The sequence below is a fragment of the Zalophus californianus genome, chromosome X, assembly GCF_009762305.2.
Source record: "Zalophus californianus isolate mZalCal1 chromosome X, mZalCal1.pri.v2, whole genome shotgun sequence".
Lineage (NCBI taxonomy): Eukaryota > Metazoa > Chordata > Mammalia > Carnivora > Otariidae > Zalophus > Zalophus californianus.
In genome coordinates, this window is record NC_045612.1 from 56,114,692 (window position 1) to 56,140,562 (window position 25,871).

The following is a 25,871-nucleotide window of genomic DNA, read 5'->3' on the forward strand; positions in this document are numbered from 1 at the left end:
AAATCATTTGTAAAAAGTCATTGGGTAATTTACTCATTGAGTAAATGTTAAAAATGTACAGTTCAAATTCAAGTATTAAAGCATAGAATTCTGTTTGCTATAAAACATCTTTTTCTTCCATTCTGTAATCAGATTTCTCTATTGAGTTTTGTTTAATATATATATTTCTCATGCAATCTAAATAAATATAACTGATTTTAAGCATCTTTGTCCGATTTTTTCATGTTATATAACCTTAGTGAGATTTGAACTCATTATTTTGATTACATGGAATGTAATCCACACTTACTCAGCCTTGGTAAGAGATGAAAAATCGTTAAACACTGATGTTTGAATATATTAATACATAAGCTTGATTTTTTGAAGTACATGAAAAATTTGAAGTTTACAATTAGTGAAGTAGAATAACAAAATAGAACACAAAGACAGCAAATAACTAAAAAAAATTTTAAAGAACATGCACACAAGGTGAATTTTACCACAAAGTTATAATATACAGGATCACTTTTTTAGTCCTTCTCACATAGTAGAAATAAACAGGTATGCCTGTAATTCCTTGGAAGAGTAATGCATGCTATGTGTGTGTGCATCAAGGAGAAACTAGGCCTGTAAATAAAATGATAAAAAAAGAGAGTCTGGGGGGGACGCCTGGGTGGCTCAGTGGTTAAGTGTTTGCCTTAGGCTCAGGTCATGATCCTAGTGTCCTGGGATGGAGTCCTGTATCAGGTTCTTTGCTCAGTAGGGAGTCTGCTTCTCCCTCTGCCCTTCCACCCACTTGTGCCTTCTCTCTCTCTCTCTCTCTCTCTCTCAAATAAATAAATAAAATCTTTAAAAAAAAAAGAGCAAGTCTGGGAACAGAGGACAATACCTAATATGGGACAAAATAAAAAGACCCATTCTGGTGTGTAAATCATACTTAAATCACTACTTTCAAACTGAATGAAGATCCATTTTCAGCTCATTGGTCACAGACTGGAAATCTAAAATGTGTATTTACTTTAAGCCCACTTCTCAATTCTTGCAGGAAGTCAAGTTAGTTCACAATTTTGGAAAACGTTAAGAAATGTTGACTTTTGAATTGCTATACATTAACCAAAATAATATACATTAAACACATTGGCAGATTTTAGCTGGCCAAATAAAGGTTCATTTTGTTCATTGGATTTGACATAGGTACATTCTAGAAGACAGCTATTCTACCTGGTTTGCTTTATATTTTTCCCAACTTTTGCCAACAAATACTAAACACAATCTTACTGAGTTAATATGAAAATGTTACACTGTAGGAAAATGCTTGAAAGATATGGAAACTTAAATTTAATATGCTGTCAATGTTCTTTCTTCCAAATTTAGGAATGGAGATTGGAATTTAGAGTGAACAAAATGATTATTAAGGTAGAAAATAGTACTTCTTAAATTAGAATATATTTAAACTATTTTATTTGGCTATTGTTGATAATGCTGCTATAAACATTGGGATACACGTATCCCTTTGAATCAGTAATTTTGTATCCACTGGATATATACCTAGTAGTGCAATTGCTGGGTCATAGAGTAGTTCTATTTTCAACTTTTTATGAAATACCATACTGTTTTCCAGAGTTGCTATACCAGTCTGCATTTCCACCCACAGTGCAAGAGCGTTCTTTCTCCACATCCTCGCCAACATCTGTTGTTTCCTGAGTTGTTAATTTTAGTCATTCTGATCAGTGTGAAGCAGTATCTCATTGTGGTTTTGATTTGTATTTCCCTGATGATGAGTGATTTTGAACATTTTTTCATGTGTCTATTAGCCATTTGTATGTCTTCTTTGGAGAAATGTCTGTTGATGTCTTCTGCCCATTTCTTAAATGGATTATTTATTTTTGATGTGTTGATTTTGACAAGTTCTGTATAGATTTTGGATACTAGCCCTTTATCTGATATGTCATTTGCAAATATCTTCTCCCATTCCAACAATTGCCTTTTGGTTTTATTGATTATTTTTTTCACTGTGTGCAAGTTTTTATCTTGATGAGGTCAAGAGTTCAGTTTTACTTTTGTTTCCTTTGCCCCTGGAGATGTGTCTAGCAAGAATTCGCTGTAGCTGAGGTCAAAAAAGTTGCTGCCTGTTTCCCCTCTAGGATTTTTATAGTTTCTTGTCTTATGTTTAGGTTCCATTTTGAGTTTATTTTTGTGTATGGTGTAAGAAAGTGGTCTAGTTTCATTCTTTTGCATGTTGCCAACACCATTTGTTGAAAATACTTTTTCCCATTGGATATTCTTATTTGCTTTGTCATAGATTATTTGACCATATAGTTGTGGGTTTTACTGTTTTCTTTTAGATAAGTCTGGATAGGAGTTTATCAATTTTATCAGTGTTTTGAAAGAACCGACTCATAGTATCATTGATCTGTCCTACTGGGGTTTTTGTTCTGTTTTTGTTGTTTGTTTGTTTTGTTTTTATTCCTTATGCTGGCTTTAGGCTTCATTTGTTCTTTTTCTACCTCCTTCAGGTGTAATTTGGGTTGTTTACTTGAGATTTTTCTTGCTTCTTGAGTCAGGCCTATGTTGTATACTTCTCTCTTAGTACACCTTTTGTTGCATCCCAAAGTTTTGGATCATTGTGTTCTCATTTTATTTATTTCTATATATTTGTGTATTTGTTCTTTGATCTCCTGGTTGACTCATCCATTACTTAGTAGCATGTTGTTTAACTTCCATGTATCTGTGGTCTTTCCAAATTTTTTCTTGTGGTGGACTTCATGGTTTAGATTACTGTGGTCAGTACTGTGCACATGGGACATTCTTCAGAATAGATCAAAATGGATGAAAGACCAGGGCACCTGGGTGGCTTAGTTGGTTAAGCATTGAACTCTTGATTTTGGCTCAAGTCATGATCTCAGGGTTTTGAGATCGAGCCCCACATCACATTTCTCACTCATTTGGGAACCTGCTTAAGATTCTTTCTTCCCTCTCCCTCTGCCACTCCCCCTCTCTCATAAATAAATAAATAAATATTTAATTAAAAATAAAATAAACAAAACTGATGAAAAACCAAAATGTAAGAGAAGGAACCATTAAAATCCTAGAAGAGAACACAAGCAGTAACTTTTTTGACATTGGCAGTAGCAACTTCTTACAAGATATGTCTCCCAAGGCAAGGGAGACAAAAGCAAAAATAAAATACTGGGACTTCATCAAAATAAAAAGCTTCTGCACAGTGAAGAAACAACAAAACCAAAAGGCGACCTATGAAATTGGTGGAGATATTAGCAAATGACTTCCAATAAAAGATTAATAACCAAAATATACAAGGAACTTATGAATCTCAACTCCCAATTAACAAATAATCTAGTTAAAAATGGGTAGAAGACATGAATAGACATTTTTCCAAAGAAGACATCCAGATGGCTAAAGGATACATGAAAAGATGCTCAATGTCATTCATCATCAGGGAAATGCAAATGAAATCTACAATGAGATATCACCTCATACTTGTTAGAATTGCTAAAATCAACAACACAAGAGGGGCGCCTGGGTGGCTCAGTTGGTTAAGCGACTGCCTTCGGCTCAGGTCATGATCCTGGATTCCAGGGATCGAGTCCTGCATCGGGCTCCCTGCTCAGCAGGGAGTCTGCTTCTCCCTCTGACCCTCTTCCTTCTCGTGCTCTCTCTCTCTCTATCTCATTCTCTCTCTCAAATAAAATAAATAAAATCTTTAAAAAAAATAAAATAAAATCAACAACACAAGAAACAAAACATCTGGGAGAGGATGTGGAGAAAGGAGAACCCTCTTGAAAGGCTGGTTATAAAGCACACTGTTTCAACCGCTGTGGAAAACAGTGTGGACATTCCTCAAAAAGTTAAAGGAACTATCTTATGATCCAGCAATTGACACCAATTGAACTACTAGGTATTTACACAAAGAACACAAAAATACTAAATTTGAAGGGATAAATACATCTCCATGTTTATTGTAGTGTTGTCTATCATAGTCAAATTATGGGAAGAGCCCAAATGTCCATCAACTGATGAAATGATAAAGAAGGTGTGGTGCACGTGCGCGCGCGCGCGCGCACACACACACACACACACACACACACACAGGAATATTACTCAGCCATAAAAAATGATGAAATGATAAAGAAGGTGTGGTGTTTTTGTGTGTGTACACACACACGGAATATTATTCAGACATAAAAACGAATGGAGTCGTGCCATTTGCAAAGATGTGGATGGAGTTAGAGAGTCTTATGCTAAGCAAAATAAGTCAGAGAAAGACAAATACCATATGATTTCCCTCATATGTGGAATTTAAGAAATAAAACAAATGATCATAGGGGAAAAAAAGAGAAGTTCATGTTCTCACATATAGGATTAGGACACTTGAGGTCACCAGCTCACTGCTGTCTGCCATCACCACCACCACCACTAAGGAATCCTCCCCAGCCCCCACCACCACTGCTACCACCTCCATAGCTTCCATGGCCCAAGCATCCTCACCCTTGGCTTCTATGACCATTGCCACTGCCCTGATTAAAGTCTGCTCACCAAGTATCAAATGAGGCTTTGATGGGATTCCCAGAGATTTATTTACCATCAAACCAGTCAGTAGCTGCTTTAGCAGAAAATGGGTCATCAAACAATACTGTTGCCTCTCCCTTCAGCTTGTCTCTTTCCCTGTCTGTGCAAAGATTAATGATGGGCTGTCATGTTTTCTTATTTGTCTTAATAATACCAATCAGCCACAGACTCAATTGTAATATTTTCACCCAAGCCTTGCATGAAGATGTTGTTGTTGTCTGAATTATCCTGTTTAAAATCATGATGCAATCCTTGATCTTGAGTGCAACCAAATTTATTGAAGCCAGCACGGTCACTTCTGCCCATGCTGCCTCTGCCTTCACAGTTGCCTTCACAGCCACCTCCATGATCTACGGGTTCAAAACCAGCACTGATGCAGTTGCCACTGCCCCAGCCACAGCCCCCACAGTCCTGCTGGCCTCTCCTGTAGCCACTGCCACCACCACTCTGGTCCTGATTGCCATAACCACTGCCACCACCACTCATGGAGGACTGATCTTGGCCATACTTACCTCCACCACCCCCTTCATCACCACCTCCACTGCTACTGTTGTATTGATTCTGTTGCCCATAGCCTTGAGGGAGATTATAGGAGCTTTGCTGCTGTCCATAGCTTTGCTGCTATCCACTATAGCCAGACTGCTGGCCATAGCCCCCACTCTGGGGCTGCCCAGGGTCACTGCTCTGAGAACCCCTAGTGTAACTTCCTGAGGTGTTGCTAGGAGCTCTCTGCTGGCCATAGCCAGGATAAGAGGACCTTTGCCCATAAAATGACTGAGAACTCTGACTACTGCCATAACCACCACCCTGGGGAGCTGACCGAGCCTATGTTCTGGGTCTGTCCATAAGAACCATAGCTGCTCTAACCATAGCCTGAAGTGCCTGCTGACTGGATGTAACCACTGTAAATCTGCTGTCCATAGGGCTGATAGCTCTGCTGGGAATAGCTCTGCCTAGGCTGCATGGGGTAGGCCCCATAGTTTTGGGTTGCTTGTTGGGTATCATCATTTGAGGCCATGTCCACCCACACACAAAGAGGCTGACAAGGAACAAGATTCCAACACCACAGAGCATGGAGGCCTCAAGGAAAGAACCTGTTTTTTTTTTAATTTAAATTAAAATTACATCTTCAGCCAGAAAAAAAAATGAAACATTTGCTTGGTTAACTTAATTGATTTTATTTTTAAATTGATAGTTTTTCAATTACTGTATAGATAGGCACAAAAATACTTCTTAAGATTATTATATCTTCTAGTCATATATTAACTTATTCATTTCTGTACAATGCCAGCCATTAAGAATTCCTTCCTTGTAATTTCCTTCTATAAATTCATAAAATTTCCCTTTTGTGCTTTGAAGGAAAAGCCATGTTCTCTGGCACTTTACCAATCAGAATTTGTCTGCCAATCTACCTAAGCATTTTTATTGGTATCTTGCCATCTTACAAACCTCCAATTTAGTACACTTCACTGTAGAAATTACTGGCAATAGAGATTGCTAGATGATTTTGATTTAGCTCTCTTGCTGTTGAAAGGGGGGATCAACATTTCTCCTCCTTATGGTGCCTAATGTTCTTTTTTTCATTTTGGATTTATGGAAGGGGAAAACCATAATGTCAAAAACATTTAGTTTATCCAAAAACTAGACCAAAACCAATATTCTCATTCAATCAACATTCTCAGTGCAGGACTTCTGTAGTACTCAGGTGATTTAGTGTAGTAGGTAAAATGCTGAAATCTAAAAATTATGATGTTTGTAGCCAAACAATATTACCTAGCTTTATGACCTTGGACAAGTTAATCTTTCCAAACTTTCATCTATAAAACATGGAGATCAACATGTTTCTCCTCCCCCCAATTGTTATAAAAATACAGTACATATTTTAAAGTGTTTTGAAAAAAACAGAGCACTAAAAAATTCAGAGAATAGATACAGACATAGGAATACATATATAAAGATAGCTGGGTGAAACATGTCTTGGATTCTTCCTTACCTCTAGTCTGTCTAACTGCAGGTATTCCCACTTTCAGTGTTCTGCATTTCTCCCTATGCCCAGAGTTCTATGTTACCATTTTCCTTACCCACAGAAACCAAATGTGAAGAGTGCATTCACACTGAGCTTTTAGAACATTTTAGTTTCTCTTCATGATGGTATTTGCCTGTTAATGAATTCTTAAAGGGGATTTTGAGAAAAACATATTATCTTTTATAGCATGTTTCTACTGGAACCCTACCTTCATATTGCAGTTTAGTATTTATCATTCAAATCAGATACTTGTATGAAATTTTGAAAATAGTAAATCTTTCTTTGGAATCATTTGCTCAGGTTGTCTTTAGCTAGTGGACCTAGACATAGGCATAGTTCAAGTTATGTAGGTGGTTCTGATGAAATTTTCATTTCTATTTCTGAATTTTATATGGAATCATTTCATATTTCTACTGGCTTAATTCTTTTTCTCCATTCTTAATATTAAATATTATTTTTTAAAAAATTATCAGATTCCAATTTTGACTTGCCAAAATATCAAATCATATTTTGGGTACAAAATTTTATGTGCACAAAATTTTATGTGTTATTATTGATTGTTATTACTCTTTTTATTACTGATAATGATTACTCTTGATATTATTGATTGACATTATTGATATGATTGTTAATATTATTATTGATAATGACTACTCTTTTTTTTTAAGATTTTATTTATTTGACAGAGAGAGACACAGTGAGAGAGGGAACACAAGCAGGGGGAGTGGGAGAGGGAGAAGCAAGCCTCCCGCTAAGCAAGGAACCCAATGAGGGGCTCGATCCCAGGACCCTGAGATCATGACCTGAGCTGAAGGCAGATGCTTAACGACTGAGCCACCCAGGCACCCCGATAATGACTACTCTTTTTATTAGTTTGCTAGGACTGCTGTAACAAAGTACCACAGACCTGGTAGTTTAGACAATAGAAATTTATTGTCTCACAGTTCCAGAGGAAGTTCTAGAAGTCTGAAATCAATGTATTGATTAGGTTGATTCCTTCTTAGGGCTGTGAGGGAAGGATCTGTTCCAAGCCTATCTCCTTGGCTTCCAGATGGTTATCATTTGCTTTTGTTTCTTTTCATCTTTCTTCTTTGTGTGTCTGTGTCCAAATTTCCACTTTTTGTAGAGATATCAGTCATATTTGATTTGGGATTCACTCTACACCAGTATGACCCCATCTTAACTAATTATATTCACCATTACCCTATTTCCAAATAAGTTCACCTTTTGAGGTACTAGGGTTTAAGACTTCAACAATGAATTTTGATGGGGGACACCATTCAACCTACAACACTTTCCATCCATCTTTTATATATGGTGGAAGAGTTTTTTTCACTTATAACTTCCAGGTGAGACATTGGTTATTAACACCAGTATTACATTGTAATAACTTCTAGACCCATAACAGACCATTTTAGAATATCAAATTGATATTACTATCACCAATAGTAATTAAACCTATTTTAACATTTTATTCATATATTAACTTAATTGGGTATTGTTAAATCAATCACTCCTTATTTAGGGGCATCTAGATATTTATAGGATCTTTTCCTTTTACTAGATTATTATTAGCAACTTCATTCTGAACTAGCTGTATTTGCTTACATACTACATTCACCAATCCCCAGCTCATATACATGTGCACTCCAGTGTGAGTCAAGACAGAGATTCAAAGCAATGAACTCACTTTTTAGTGTACTTCTTTGATACATAGATGCAGACCATAATCATTAGTGGCACTATATTAAGTATATATTGAACCCACTCCCATATGCCCTCCAATCAGGAGTTTGTCGTCTGACACTCACATAAAAGATTTGAAGTCAGTCTTCATTAAACCAGAAGGAGAATCCAAAGCACTTTTCTAATCACTTTGCTAAATAAATTTCAAGAATTCTTAAACAAAATGTTGAAAAAGTCCTTCCCTCTTAAATAAGACAGTGTTAAAAGTTAAAATTGACACACTATTTTGGCAAAGGAAGTGAGAGCAATTGGATGAAATAAAAAAATAAGCAATCTTATGTATGCATTACACAGAATAATTTTGAAATGTGCCCTGAAGGAATGTGAATTAGTAGTGGTTTTTTTTGTTTTGTTTTCATTTCACACGATTGGAAACTTTGTGTTTATCTATTGTGTATCTAATGCTGCCATCTAGTGAACATATGAAACTTTGAGAATATAGTTTCTTCTAGGTATTGCAGTGCTTATTAAATAAGATTTTACACAAAAATATGTCTTAAAAAGATTCTCATATGTATTTTGTCTTGAAGATTAAAGTTAAAAGAAGAATTCTGAGTCTAAAAGATAAATAGCATAACTGTCTTCAGTTTGGGGAAAATAAATTTTTTAAGATTTATTTATTTATTGGGGCACCTGGGTGGCTCAGTCGTTAAGCGTCTGCCTTCAGCTCGGGTCATGATCCCAGGGTCCTGGGATCGAGTCCCACATCGGGCTTCCCGCTCAGTGGGAAGCCTGTTTCTCCCTCTCCCACTCCCCCTGCTTGTGTTCCCTCTCTCACTGTGTCTCTCTCTGTCAAATAAATAAATAAAATCTTTAAAAAAAAAGATTTATTTATTTATTTGAGAGAGAGAGAGAAGGTGAGTGTGTGCTGGGGGAAGAGGCAGAAGGAGAGGGAGAGAGAATCTTAAGCTGACTCCAGGGCTTAGCATGGAGGTCAGTGAGAGCCTTGATCCCAGGACCCTGAGATCGTGACCTGAGCCAAAATCAAGAATTGGATGCTTAACTAACTGAGCCACCCAGGGTCCCCAGGAAAGTAACTTTTATAAGGTGATATTATTTTTTAAGTCTAGCTGCTAGCTATTAAATAATTGGGATTATAATAATAATAATAATTGAATGACTGAGGCCTTATATGCCATATGTAAAATATAAGTATTAAAAACATATGTTTTGAAGCATATGTTTGACTTTATTATAGAACTAGCTAACTCTTATTTTAGACTATAAAAAGCATAGTGCACTTGTTAATAGTTATATGTGACTGCTGTTTATATAATTGTTGCACTTAATTTTATACAGGCAGAGCTTGGCTATATTTGCTTTAGTGCATTACATTTATAATACATTGGATCAACAGCAACTGAAATTCAATGTAGTATGCAATCAAACAACATTCTTGTTACTAAATTCATCTTAGTTTTACTTAGTACTTCTCATTGGATAATGTATGTTCTGTAAAGCTATAGTATTATATAATGGAAAAATCATGGCCAAATTATAGACAGGATGTTATGGGTTTAAATCCTGGGTATCCTAGTTGCAAAATTCTGAATTAACTGCACCTTAAATTCCCTGTACCTAAAACCATGGAAACTCAAAAGGTCCCCAAAGAATTGAACCAGAGTACCCTGGCATATATAATAATATTTCTCCTTGGTTCATTAATTGTATTTAAAAAAATAATTTCAATTCTCCAGCCAAATATTGCTTATCTGTATTTATTATATAGGTAGCAGAGTCTATGAAACATAAGATAGGTGCACAAAAATGCTTTCTTAAATGTTATATGCAAAGACATTTAACTATATAACGTCTAAAACATTAGAGCAGTTTTGGAAACACTACAACTGTTAGAAAATTCCAAGCCATTGTAGCCAATGTACTGATACATTTTTTTCCTAAGATTTTATTTATTTATTTCTCAGAGAGAGAGAGAGCACAAGCAAGAGGAGCAGCAGGCAGAGGGAGAAGCAGGCTTCCTGCAGAGCAAGGAGCCTGATGCAAGACTCAATTTCAGGGCTCTGAGATCACGTCCTGAGCTGAAGGCAGATGCTTAACCGACTGAGCCACCCAAGCGTCCTTTTCTTTTTTTTTTTTGATTTTATTTATTTATTTGCCAGAGAGAGAGATAGAGAGTGTGAAAGCACAAAGAGGGAGAGAGGCAGGCAGAGGGAGAAGCAGACTCCCTACTGAGCAAGGGGCTCGATGCAGGACTCCATCCCAGAACCCTGGAATCATGACCCGAGTGGAAGGCAGACATTTGACTGAGCCACCCAAGCATCCCAAAGTACTGATACATTTTTAACAATTGATGTTTTGGGGGAAAAGAGCCTTGATTTGTAGTACTTCAGGATTTTTGTGCTAAAATACCACTGTGGTAATTCAAGTTATCAACATTTTATCAGCTGGCTTGCAAAATTCCAGAACATTTAACAATTGACCCTTGTACGTCAGTACAAACCAGCTCCAGCACAACACTGCTTCCACTTGGATATCTTTCTGTCATTTTAATCTTTCATTAGTATCATATGCAGTTCTGAGTCCCAGAATCAAGACACTATAATTCTTGGGGTGACTGGTATATTGGCACTCAACATTGATTCCTTTATCTTCTTATAATGAAAATGGTTAAGAAAACTACCTTGCTGCTAAAGTTTAGGATGTTATTATCTTTGGCTCATCAAATATATTTGCATGAGATTAGAAAACAAAATATTTTTTTTCTCTACAGCCATGTTATCAGAGGTACCGGTATTAGGTTACCAGCATCCTGGTTATCCAGAGACAGGTGGGACTGGGGACTTTTGTTATCTTGGTATGTATTATAGTGAGCATATAGTGGTTTCAGAACCCACAACAGTTTCAGTGTCTTCATGGCTGTGCAGGATTCCTTGTTCTAATGGTTTCCTTATCATGGCAGCTTCTTGATTGCGGCACTGTCTTTGTGGAATGTGGCAGGAAGCTTCTGACTCTAGAAGCTCCCTATTTATCTGGGCACTCTAACCAGAAAAATTTTTTAAGTCTCTTTAAAATGTTATACTTACTCATATTTTTATACTTTTGCTTAAGTTTTCATAATTTCACATTCTTCTTCAGTTACTGCCCTATTCATCTGGTCCCCATTACAACTAAGATTTTTAAAACTACACCCAACTTTTCTTTGCTTACTCAACTCTCATATGCATTCATTAATTCATTTTATTTTGCCTTCTACTCTGACCACTCCACCAAAATTTATTTTTCTAAAGTCATCAATGATCTTTGTGTTACAAAATCTAAAGGATATTTTCTAGACCTTTAAGGAAAATGTGGTCTAAAGATGAAGCCAAGGGTATGACTGTAAAATCCTTTGTTAAGATGTCAATAAGTTCTAAGGTTGGGTTTCAGTATATAGTTCAGACTGATAAAAAGCCTTCTAAAGAGTTTAAAGGTGTGCCTCTTAGATCTTCTCAAACAATAGTGTTTTCAGCATTTTCAAGATGTGACCATTATCTATTTCAATAGAAATCCAAAGTACAGAGTGCTTATCTTAAAGAGATTTGTGAGCATGGCATTAGTTTAATCAAGTGAACCCCAATCAGATGTAAGGTATATTCACGAAGTATTAAAGAGAAGTATATTCACAGAAACACTTCCAATTTGAATGGAAATGGCCAGAGACAAGTAGAAAATGTAAAAAGTCCTTTTGACCACCCAATTCTACTGATGGGAAACATACTGAAAAACAAAACAAACAAAAAGAAAAACAAACAAACGGCAAACATGTACTACCTTTCATGAAGAAGGAAGGGTGATTCGGAGAGGCACAGGAAATTATTGCTGGGTAGGAGTAGGATGGAGTCCTAATCAAGGAACTTCAAATATCTTACTGGCTAGATTTTAGAATTGCTATGGTTATTGTGCCTCTAATTTCCCCCTTTGTGAACAGGACCATCTAAAGCACTTATACTATGACTGTCCTACTATTGTATGGTGAGGGTGGGAGAGACAGATAACTTGTTCCTTTCATTCCCAAGTCTTTAGATGGAGAGGAAATGTACTTGAGGTTCTATACTTAGTAAAATACATGAGGAGCTTCATCTGTAAAAAAACTTAGTTTGAATGATGACATTGTGAACTTTGAACCGATTCTGTAATGGCATGAGGCTTTTGGGTGCCTTACTGACACCAGCTAGACCCCAAGACCTGATCTTTACTGCCCACCTGCTTGTACTCATCAACCTTTGTCCCACATTTTCCCTTAAGCTCTTCTTTCCAGTTAATCTCTTAACTCAGGGAAATGGGAAGTGAAACTGCCCCTCAAGTGATAACAACTGCCCTGACAAGACCTCCGTCCTGCCCAGAGCACCCAGAACAGTTGAACTTAAACTCTGAGTTGTGCCCACACAGATGGACCATGGAGTGACCTCTAGAATGACTGTCAACTGCCTTTACCTCATTATAACACTAAAATTTTTGCCTAAGGAGGAGCAGAAGCCTCATTTACATAACATACAATGTGTGTATAGGCATATATCCTTAAGACACATGTGTGACCTTATGCCAGCCTCTACATATGATGACACAGCTTCCTTATCTAAATATTCATCCTAACCCTAAATAAAAAGAATCCATTCACCCTTGCTTGGGGAGTCACACCTTTGGAAGCCATTCCCTGTGATCTCCTTATTTGCCACAAATGAAGTTTTCTTTGTGTGACAGCTCAACCTGGTGCAGTTTCTGACTTGCCAAGGAGTGAACTCATGTTTCAGTTACATTAGGAAAGGATGACTATATTTTACACACAAGAGGGACAAATATTTTTTTCCAGAAAAGGTTGGTACTGATACTTTTAAAATATATCAACAAATTATTTGATACTCTTTTCTTCAAGATGTACAACCTAATCCCGCGCCCCTTGATGTGTTCTGGACTTAGTAAATCACTTCTAATGAATGGAATAAAATAGAATGATGGTAGATGGCTTCAGAGACTAAGTAATGAAAGGCATTATAATTGCCTTTTTGCTCTCTTTCTTTAATTATTAGCTCTGAGGGAAGTTAACTTCCATGTTTTCAGAAGATGCTCACATGGGAAGTGTCTTAGTCATTTCAGGATGCCATAACAAAAATGCTATAGACTGGGAAGCTTAAACAATATATACATTTACTTCTCACAGTTTTGGAAGCTGGAAAGTCCAAGATCTGGCTAATTTGCTTCTAAGTGAGAGCTGTTTCCCTGATTATATCTTCATATGGCAGAGAGAGAATAGGGGATTGGGGGTGAGTGCTCACATTCTTTCCTGTCTCTTATTATAAGAGCACTAATCAATCCCGTCATGAGGGTTGCACCCTCATGACCCAATTACCACCCAAAGTCCCCATCTCTAAATACCATCATATTGGGGATTAGAACTTCAACATATGAATTTTAGGGGATACAAACATGCAGTCCATAGCAGAGAGGAACTGAGGCCTCCTGCTAACAATCCCCAAGGTATTGAGGCATCCTGACAACAGCCATGTGAGTGAGTGAGCCATCTTAGAAGTGAATCCTCTAGTCCCAATCAAGTCTGCAGCCCTGACTGAGAGCTTAATTGAAACCTCATGAAAGACTATGAATCTGAATGACCTAGCTAAACTGCTCTTGGTTTTTGACCATCAGCAACTGTGTGAGATAATAATTTTTACTTCTTTTAAGCTGTTAAATTTTAGGTAACTTTGGTAGCAGTAGATTACTATGATAAATATTTTGCTTTAAGCATAATTAGTTGATCTTGTTTCCTTGAAATACTCAATTGGTTTCTAGAAATAATACTCATAGTTTTCTCTTTCCTCCCTGGCTACTTATTTTCAGATTAATTTACCATCCTATTACTAATTTATAAATATTTAAATTTGAGTTCATCTGGGCTCCACTGGTTCTTCTTCTTTTTTAAATGTTTCTGTCTACATTCAAACCCTAGGTGGTCTCCTATAGACTCATGGCTTTAAACAGAATCTATGTGAAGATTACTCCTAAATTTATATATCAGCCCACACCTCTTCCCTGAACTCCAGACCCATGTATCTTTTTTATATTCCCACTTGGGTATCTCAGAGAATGGAGATTAATTTTAACAACTAGTGCTGTGCTTCCTAAATCTTTCTTCCTCCATTTTCTCCTGCCTCAGGAAATGGTATCACTCTCCACCCAATTGCCCAAGCCATAAACAAGGTTGTTTTTGGCACTATTCCCATTTTCCAAATTTATTTTAGAACCAAATTCTACAGATCCTATCTTCAGAATATATCTTGAATACATTTATTTGTCACACTCCCTGCTATCCCACTCTAATTCAAGCCACTCATCTCTTATCTCAGCTCCTACAATATTTCTCTGGCTAGTCTCTTTCACTACAGGATATTTTCTACACATGAGCCAGAGTGATCACATTGTTTTAAACATAACCAAAATATCATTATCATACTTAATAAATAAATGCTAGTCATTTAATATATTCAAGTATCCAGTGTTCAAACATTAATTCCATGATATCACCAAATATTCAGCCTATATCTAAATTTCCCTGATTATTTCACTTTTATTATACCTTATGCACATCAAGATACAAATAAGGCCCATGCACTGTGATTAATTGATCTGTCTTACAATGTATTTTTTTATTTATAGGTTTTATACTTATAGGTATCCATTTGTTTGAATTTAGTTTCTGTAATAACATAAGTTTGTATTATAGAGTGTTTAATAATCTGGATTTTGCTAGGTTCTGATACTTATTCAACTCTTAAAACTGTGCTTTTTGCCTTTTAGTATGCCTTGCAATTTTTAGTTGAAAGGTGGATATGATGTACTGACTAAAAGGAACTACAGTAAACAGACCTTTAGTGATGTAGTGGTAAGGTGTAGTAGGAAGGAAAATATTCTATAGCCCTATGATTAGCTGTCAGTCTTTTGGTGAGCTTGTGTCCCTGTGCCCCTGGACTGTGAACTTCATCAGTGTTTCTCCATTCGTTCCCCTTACATGGAAGGATGGCTAAAGGGAGCTGGAGGTGGGTTATTTCCTTTTCCCCATCTGGAAAGCTGGAACCAGTTGGGATTAAATATTTCCCTTCTTCCAGGTAGGTTAGGTTCTGATAAAACCCCAGCAGTTTAGGCTCTGGTAAACAGGTTCTTAGGACAGGCTTTGTTAGAAGAACAGAATACTCTAGTATACTTAAAAATGGTCCCTTTCCCCATCTCCTGCCAGAAACAGGAGGCAAGATTTCCCATGATATTCCCTGTGAGGACTAGATAGAGCTCCTGGAGGTAAAACTCACAAAAGTGTGGGAGGTTCCCTAGAATTTGTTCCCCCTGGAATTTTTTGGAACCTCAAACTTGAGCCTCCAGTAATTATTCACGTACAGTTTGGTTTCTTCAGCACTTGTTCACTTGGTGGTTTCTGCTCAAGTCTCTTATTCTGGTAACCAGTGACTCCCTGTATTTTCCTGTCCATCTCTCCAACCATGGAAGCAGTGATTTGTTCTGTGTCCACACCTCTCTTATGGATCCAAGAAAAGTTTTTGGTTTTTCACTCTGTTCAGCTTTTACTTGTTGGTAGGACAGAGTGGTGATTTCTAAACTCCTTACTTGCTGGATTGGAAACCAGAAGTCAATTTGACATATTTAAAATTGAAGTTTTGAGGAATAAAGGTGTATGAACAGTGCAGACTTTTCATGACACTTTTAGACCATGTAATTGTATGCAGTTGAAGTTCATACGATCAAATTCAAAAGTATGAAATTCAGGAAACCTTGTTCACAAAGTATGTTATTTGTTAGGAAGAACAAATTAGACTTCTGGGTTTACTAGTTACATGCATGTACCTTGCTCATAATTATTAATTAAACTTTGGTGTAACTATTTTTTTAATATTTTATTTATTTATTTGACAGAGAGAGAGAGACATCGAGAGAGGGAACACAAGCAGGGGCAGAGAGAGAGGGAGAAGCAGGCTTCCTGCTGAGCAGGGAGCCCGATGTAGGGCTCAATCCCAGGACCCTGGGGTCATGACCTGACCCAAAGGCAGATGCTTAACCGACTGAGCCACCCAGGCGCCCCTGGTGTAACTATTTTTTATAATAAATTCTTATGTTGACATAAGGCTAGTGCCTAATCTAACTGAAATTAAAATTAATCCATTTTTCCCTTTTGCAATTTTTAGTCACAATCTGTATGCTAGTGATGTTGATTGAATGAAATTTGTGATAGCTATTAAAATAATTTTAAAACATTCAGCTTCTAGCATTGCATTTATTGATTATTATCATTAAAAGTTCCAGAAGACTGTATTACCACTCTGCAGATGAAAATGTCACTATGATATAAGATATCAGTATGGTACTTTTCCCCCCTTATGTCCTGTCTTTAGTCCTGAATAAAATGTTTGAAACATTGAGATACATATTGACAGTCAAGGGCAAAGTAGAACACTATTCAAATGTTATAAATTGAGATGAGCAGTTACACAGTGAGATATTCTAATTTTGCCTTTTGATTTTATTTATCTCTCAGTGGGCAGCAATTTATCTGAATTTTGGCTCTTTTTAAATTCATCTTAGAACATACTTACAGGTGTTGATATTTTCTCTTTTAATCACAGTCTCTGAGCTCTGCTGACACATGAAAAGTAAAAATGGAAAGAAAATCTTAAAACTTAAATTGAACCAAATTAGAACATTAATATATGGGTCAATATCTTTCTAACATGGGAAAACTTTGTATTTTCAACTTTGAAAACTACTTAGAAATAACTACTTTTGTTTTCTAGTTTTCTGCAACTACATTTATTTAAAATACCTGAACCAACATTTTTAAATTAATATTTATTTTTTATTGAAGTATAGTTGACACAAAATATTACATTAGTCTCTGGTGTATAGCATAGTGATTAGACAACTCTATGCATTATGCTATGCTCACCACAAGTGTAGCTACCATCTGTCACCATACAACACTATTACAATACAATTGACTCTATTCTTTATGCTATAACTTTCATCTCCCTGACTTATTCATTCCATAACCATAAGTTCATACTTCTCACTCCTCTTCACCCATTTTACCCATCCCTTACCCCCATCCTACAAACACCAATTTGTTTTCTATATTTATGGGTCCGTTTCTCTTTTTTGCTCATTTGTTTTTTATTTTACCTTTAAAGATTTGTTTATTTATTTATTTGTCAGAAAGAGAGCACAGATGGGGGAGAGGCAAGCAGAGGGAGAAGCAGGCACCCTGCTGAGCAAAGAGCCTGATGCAGGACTAGATCCCAGGACCATGGGATCATGACCTGAGCCACAGGCAGATGCTTAACCGACATGAGCCACCCAGGAGTCCCTATTTTGCTTTTTAGATTCCAAATATAAATGAAATCATTTGTGGACACACATTTTTTTTAGGGCTAAGTAATAGTACTCTGTGTGTGTGTGTGTGTGTGTGTGTGTGTGTGTGTGTGTGTGTGTATCCACACATTTTTCAAGATATATCTTCTCAGGCAAGGAAAACAAACCAGAACTGACATTTATAGCACCAAACATAAAGGACATGCATGTATATGTATGGCTTGGCCAAGACCACTGGCTGATGATGGTGGTTAATGTTCATACTATATAGGAAAGACCCAAATACAGAAAGATGAATTCACAAAAAAGAGTTATGCTATACATAAAATCAAGTAATATTTAAAACGTGAAGAAAGTGGCATTTACACACAAACCCTGGGCTAATATCTCTAGGACTATTTCCTGCCTAGAGGAAACTGCAGGCCCAAGCATTTCAGACCTCAATGAAAGAAAAATCTCTGAGAACTCTTGTTGGTTTGAGAATAGAGGTATGAGTTTCTCAGTAGGATGAGCTACTATGTTTAAGGAAATGTTTCTATCTGATGGGGTTGAAGCTACAAGTTAATAAACATATTGGTTAGATTTTGTCATCTGTAAATATATACAGCCAGTCACTCTAAAATGCTTATACAATTGTACATGGTTTATAAAATTGCAGTGAATAAGTGTAAGTTGCTGTGATATTATGACCTGTTAATTATAATTAATAATAGTTTCCTGAAGAAAATAGGAACTAAATAATCTGGTAAGATGGACTGACTTCCAAGAATAACATCTTAAGAATTGCTACCAAATAGCATAATTGGGAATCTGAAATGAAATATATTCATATATTAATGAATACAGTATTAATAATGAACAGTATTAAATACAATTAAAATTAAATAACTATAATATTTTTTAGTAGAATAACACAATAAGGCAATCATTGCATTAGGAGACATGATCACTGTTCACAATATTGAAGTTATTGATGAGTGCAGTAGGAATAATCAGTCATAATAATATAGTTGAATTTCCTATAGATAATGTATGAACAGAAATATCTTGCAAGGGCTTGCACAAAGGGTGTGTAATCCAGAGAATAAGTTAGATTATAATTCATGTGTTGTATAACAAACTAAATGAAACTGAGTTTTATATATTAATTTGCTTACTAAACAGTAAATATTATTAGTAATGCAACATAATGGATGCTATGATGTTTAAAAATGTATATTTTTTTAATGATTTAAACATTTTTAATTCCAGTATAAATAACATCCAGTGTTATATTAATTTAAGATATATAGTGATTCTAGGAAGCCTGGGTGGCTCAGTCAGTTAAGCGTCTGCCTTTAGCTCACATCATGATCCCAGGTCCTAGGATCGAGTCCCACATTGACTCCTTGCTCAGCGGGGAGACTGCTTCTCCCTCTGCCTACTGCTCCCCCTGCTTGTGTTTCTCTCTCTCTCTCTTTCTGACAAATAAATAAAATCTTTAAAAAATATATAGTGATTCAACAATTCTATACATTACCCAGTGTTCATTAAGATAAATGTATTCTTAATCTGCATCAAGTATTTTACCCATACCCTCACCTGCCACCCCTCTGGTAAACAATTGTTCACTATAGTGTCTCTATTTTTTCCTTTGTTCATTTGTTTTGTTTCTTGAGTTCCACATATGACTGAAATCATATTTGTTTTTCTCTGATTGGCTTATTTTAATTAGCATCATACTTTCTAGATCCATTCATGTTGCTGCAAATGGGACTATTTCATTCTTTTTATGGCTCAATAATATTTTACTGCATGTATATAGCACTTCATTTTTATTCACTCACCTAACAATGTACACTTGGGCTGATTACATAATTTGTCCATTGTAAATTAGGCTGCAGTAAACATAAATTGTGCACATATCCTTTTAAATTAATGTTTTTGTATTCTTTGGGTAAATACCCAGCGGTGCTATTACTGGATATATTATTATATATATATATATTACCATATTGGTAATTCTATTTTTAATTTTTTGAGGAACCTCCATACTGTCTCCCACAGTAGCTGTATCTGTTTGCATTCCCACCAACAATGCGCAAGGGTTCCTTTTTTTCTCCATAACCTTGCCAACACCTCTTTTCTTTTCAATTTTAGCCATTTTGACTGGTGTGAGGTGATATCTCTGTGGTTTCGATTTTCATCTCCCTGATGATGAGTGATGTTGAACATCTTCTCCTTTGTCTGTTGGCCAGCTGTATCTTTTCCTTGAAGAAATGTCTGTTCATGTATTCTGCCCATTTTTAATTGGATTATTGGAGGGGTTTGGAGTTGAGTGGTATAAGTTATTTATATATTTCAGATACTAAATATTTATTAGATGTCATTTTCAAATATTTCTTCCATTCAGTAGTTTATACAGGTTATTTTTCTCAAACTATTGGACTTTTGTTTGTTGGAAGATTTTTGATTACAGATTCAATTTTATTGTTCATAATTGGTTTGTTCAAATTTTTATTTCTTTGTGATTCAGTTTTGGGAGGCCATATGCATCCAGAAATTTATCCAATTTTTCTAGGTTGTCCAGTTTATTGGCATATAATTTATCATAATATTCTCTTACAATCCTTTGCATTTCTGTGGGTTTATTTGCCTCCATTCTCTCTTCACCCTTTCTCTCTCAATGAGTCTGGCTAAAGTTTTATCAATTTTTGTGATATTTTCAGGGACCCAGCTCCTGATTTCACTGATTTTTTTTCTATTGTTTTTTTTGTTTTGTTTTGTTTTAGATTCAATTTCCTTTATTTCTGCTGTAATTATTATTTCCCTCCTTCTGCTTGCTTCAGCCTTCATTTGTTGTTCTTTTTCTAACTCCTTTAGGTGTAAAGTTGGGTTGTTTATTCGAGGTGTTTGTTTGTTTTGCTTCTTTTGGTATTGCTATAGTGATATATATGTCCCTGTTGAAACTGCTTTTGCTGCATCCCAAAAGTTCTGGACTCATGTGTTTTCATTTTTATTTGTTTTTATGGTTGACCCATTAATTTCTGGTTGACCCATTAATTGATTTGATTTTCTGGTTGATCCATTTCTTCTTTGATTTTCTGGTTGACCCATTAATTGTGTAGTAGCATGTTGTTTAATGTCCATGTGTTTGTGGTCTTTCTAAGAAAATGAAATCTTGACATTTGCAATAACATGGATGGAGCCAGAGTGTAGTGTGTGTGTGTATATATATATATATATATATATATATATATATATATATATATATATATATATATATCTTCTTTATCCATTCCACTCTCACTATTATTGTATAACATAGTACTGGTAGTCTTAGCCTCAGCAATCAGGCAACAAAAAGAAATAAAAGGCATTCAAATCAGCAAGAAAGAAGTCAAACTTCACTATTTGCAGACAACATGATACTCTATGTCAAAACCTGAAAGACTCCACCAAAAAATTGCTAGAATTAATACATGAATTCAGTCCTCTACTATTATTGTATTGCTACTAGTTCCTTTTTTATTTTTAAAGATTTTTTGTTTATTTGACAGAGACAGAGACAGCGAGAGAGGGAACACAAGCAGGGGGAGTGGGAGAGGGAGAAGCAGGCTTCCCGCTGAGCAGGGAGTTCCGATGCGGGGCTCGATTCCAGGACCCTGGGATCATGACCCAAGCAGAAGGCAGACGCTTAACGACTGAGAAACCCAGGTTCCCCCTAGTTCCTTTTTTTGTTATTAAATGTTTTATGTGTTTGCATGGTCCCACGTTGGGTGCCTATACATTTACAATTGTTATATCTTGGTGGATTGTTCCCTTTATGATTATACAGCATACTTCTTTGTCTTCTATTACAGCTGTGGAGAGTGGATGGACCCAGAGAAACAATCTGGGGGTTTCAGAGGGGAGGAGGATGGGGGGCAGTGGGTAACAGGGGGATGGGTATTGAGGAGGGCACGTGCTGTGATGAACACTGGGTGTTATACTCAACTAATGAATCATTGAACACTGCATCAAGGACTAATTATGCACTATACAGTGACTGACTGAACATAAAAAAAAGAGAGAGGAGAAGGAAAGATGGCAGAGGAGTAGGGGACCCTATTTCAACTGGTCCCCGGAATTGAGCTGGATATCTACCAGACCACTCTGAGCACCCACAAAACCAGCCTGAAATATAAGATCTGGATCTCTACAAACAGAATATCGCAGGCGGTTGGTTTTGAGGTACAAATCAGGGAGCCCTGATTCTGCGGGTAGATTTGGGAGTATAAACGGCAGCGGGAGGGTGCCTGGCCGTGGGGATCCTACACCGCCGGTGAGTGACAGCCTCCCGCGCTTGAGACGGGGCACAGACTCCCAGACCGGTAGCAGCAGGGAAAGGACTTTAGGACAGCCCCCGGGGTGGAAACCCTCAGGGGCGGGGTCATGTGTGCAAACTGGGAGCTGCTGGCGGTTTTAGAAGCACAAAGGACAGAGCCATGCTCCGAACTGGAGGCAGGGCTGGGGGCACTGCAGAGGGATGCACAACCCAGGATGCTGCAGTTTACAGCAGCATGGACAGAAACGGAGAGGGTGTGGCCTGGAGAGCTCACTGAAAAACAGACTGCGGTCTCTCTGCTCTGAGGCAGAGGGTTGGAAACAGTCTCTTCTGCTCTAACTTGTGGAAGAGACTTGGAAAGCCAACGGGGAAAGCTGCCAGAGAACAAAAGCCCCCAAAACTGATTCCCACTGAGCCCAAACCCCCACCACAGGGGGGCAGGGCAACTCCGCCCAAACAGTGTTGCCTGAGTAACGACACAGCATGCCCCTCTCCTAGAAGACAGGCTGGGAAAACAAGAGGCCAGCAACCCTAAGGTCCCCAAAAAACAGGTGCATCTTGCTTGGGTTTTGGTCAATAACTTGGACTCTATACATTCCCTAAAACACCCATCAACAGAATGACTAGGAGGAGGAACCCCCAAAATAGAAAAGACTCAGAGATCATGACTTATGCTCTAGATTTACAAATGGATGCAGATATAACCAAGATGTCAGAGATGGCATTCAGGCTAGCAATTGTGAAGACTGGCTAGAATGGAGAAATCAATTAATGGCAACTTAGAGTCTCGAAGGGCAGAAATGAAAACTGAATTGGCAGAATTTAAAAAAGCTATCAATGAGATCCAATCCAATCTAAATAATCTAACAGCTAGGGTAACTGAGGCAGAAGAATGAATAAGTGACCTGGAAGACAATATAATAGATAAAAAGGGAAAAGAGGAGGCCAGGGAAAAACAACTCGGTATCCATGAAAATAGAATCAGAGAAATAAGTGACACCATGGAGCGTTCCAATGTCAGAATAATTGGAATCCCGGAGGGAGTGGAGAGAGAGGACTAAAAGATGTATTTGAGCAAATTGTAGCTGAGAACTTCCCCAATCTGGGGAATGAAACAAACATTAGCATTCTAGAGGCAGAGAGGGCCCCTCCCAAGATTGAGGAAAACAGGGCAACACCCCGGCATGTAATAGTAAAACTTGCAAACCTTAGAACAAAGGAAACCATCTTAAGAGCAGTTAGGGGGAAGAGATTCCTTACCTACAGAGGGAGGAACATCAGAATAACGTCAGACCTATCCACAGAGACCTGGCAAGCCAGAAAGGCCTGGCAAGACATATTCAGGGTACTAAACGAGAAGAACATGCAGCCAAGAATACTTTATCCAGCAAGGCTTTCATTTAGAATGGATGGAGAGATGCAGAGCTTCCACGACCGGCAGAAACTGAAAGAATATGTGACCACTAAGCCGGCCCTGCAAGAAATATGAAGGGGGGTTCTATAAAAGGAGAAAGACCCCAAGAGTCATATACAACAGAAAGTTACAGGGACAATCTATAAAAACTACATCTTCACAGGCAACATGATGACAATTAATTCATATCTTTCAAAATCACTCTCAACATGAATGGCCTAAACGTTTCCATAAAACGGCACAGGGTTGCAGATTGCATAAAAAGACAAGACCCATCCATATGCTGCCTACAAGAGATTCATTTTGAACCTAAAGATACATCCAGACTGAAAGTGAAGGGATGGAGATCCATCTTCCATGCCAGCGGACCTCAAAAGAAAGCTGGGGTAGCAATTCTTATATCAGACAAATTAGACATTAAACTAAAGTCTGTAATTAGAGACACAGAAGGACACTATATCATTCTTAGAGGGTCTATCCAACAAGAAGATCTAACAATTGTAAATATCTATGCCCCCAACATGGGAGCAGCCATCTACATAAACCAACTGTTCACCAAAATAAAAAGTCATATTGATAACAATACGTTAATTGTAGGAGACCTCAATACTTCACTCTCAGCAATGGACAGATCATCTAAGCAGAAAATCAACAAGGAAACAAGAGCTTTGAATGATACACTGGACCAGATGGACCTCATAGATATTTACAGAACATTCCACCCTAAAACAACAGAATACTCATTCTTCTCGAGCCCACATGGAACATTCTCCAGAATAGACCACACACTGGGTCACAAATCAGGTCTCACCCGATACCAAAAGACTGAGATTATTCCCTGCATATTCTCAGACCACAATGCTTTAAAACTAGAACTCAATCACAAGAAAACAATTGGTAGAATTCAAACACTTGGAAGCTAAAGACCACTCTGCTCAAGAATGTTTGGGTCAACCAGGAAATCAAAGAAGAACTTAAACAATTCATGGAAATAATGAAAATGAAAACACATTGGTCTAAAACCTATGGGATACTGCAAAGGCTGTCCTAAGGGGGAAATACATAGCCATCCAAGCCTCACTCAAAAAAATAGAAAAACCCCGAATTCATCAACTAACCCTACACCTTAAAGAACTAGAGAAAAAGCAACAAACGATACCTAAGCCATGCATTAGAAGAGAAATAACTAAATTAGAGCAGAAAACAATGAATTAGAAACCAGAAACACATTAGATCAGATCAACAAAACTAGAGGTTGGTTCTTTGAAAGAATTAATAAGATTGATAAACCACTGGCCAGACTTATCCAAAAGAAAAGAGAAAGGACCCAAATTAAATAAAATTATGAATGAAAGGGGAGAGATCACGACTAACACCAAGGAAATAGAAACAGTTATTAGAAATTATTATCAACAACTATATGCCAATAAACTGAGCAATCTAGATGAAATGGAGGCCTTCCTGGAAACCTATAAGCTGCCAAGATTGAAACAGGAAGAAATTGACAACCTGAATAGGCCAATAACCAGTAACGAGATTGAAGCAGTGATCCAAAACCTCCCAAAAAACAAGAGTCCAGGGCCTGATGGATTCCCTGGGGAATTCTACTAAACATTCAAAGAAGAAATAATACCTATTCTCCTGAAGCTGTTTCAAAAAATAGAAACAGAAGGAAAACTTCCAAACTCATTCTATGAGGCCAAGCATTACCTTAATCCCCAAACCAGGCAAAGACCCCATCCAAAAAGGAGATTTTCAGACTGATATCCCTGATGAATATGGATTCCACAATCCTCAACAAAATCCTACCTAATAGGATCCAACAATACATTAAAAGGTTCATCCACCATGACCAAGTGGGATTTGTCCCCAGGATGCAAGGGTGGTTCAACATATGCAAATCAATCAATGTGATAGAACACATTAATAAGAGGAGGGAGAAGAACTATATGATCCTCTCAATTGATGCAGAAAAAGCATTTGACAAAATACAGCATCCTTTCCTGATTAAAACTCTGAAGAGTATAGGGATAGAGGGAACATTCCTCAAGTTCATAAAATCCATCTATGAAAAACCCACAGCGAATATCATTCTCAATGGGGAAAAGCTGAGAGCCTTTCCCTTAAGATCAGGAACACATCAAGAATGCCCACTCTTGCCACTATTGTTCAACATAGTGCTAGAAGTCCTAGCAACAGCAATCAGACAACAAAAAGATATTAAAGTATTCAAATTGTCAAAGAAGAAGTCAAACTCTCTCTTTTCGCAGATGACTTGATACTTTATGTGGAAAACCCAAACGACTTCACCCCAAAATTACTAGAACTCATACAGCAATTCAGTAATGTGGCAGGATACAAAATCAATGCACAGAAATCAGTTGCTTTCTTATACACTAACAATGCAACTCTAGAAAGAGAAATTAGAGGAATGATTCCATTTACAATAG

The 25,871-nt window shown here is 37.1% G+C and overlaps 1 pseudogene; it reads right to left on the reverse strand.

Annotated features, from left to right (window-relative positions):
- Positions 1-4,316: 4,316 nt before the first annotated feature.
- Positions 4,317-5,584, reverse strand: LOC113930437 (annotated as a pseudogene).
- Positions 5,585-25,871: the final 20,287 nt, after the last annotated feature.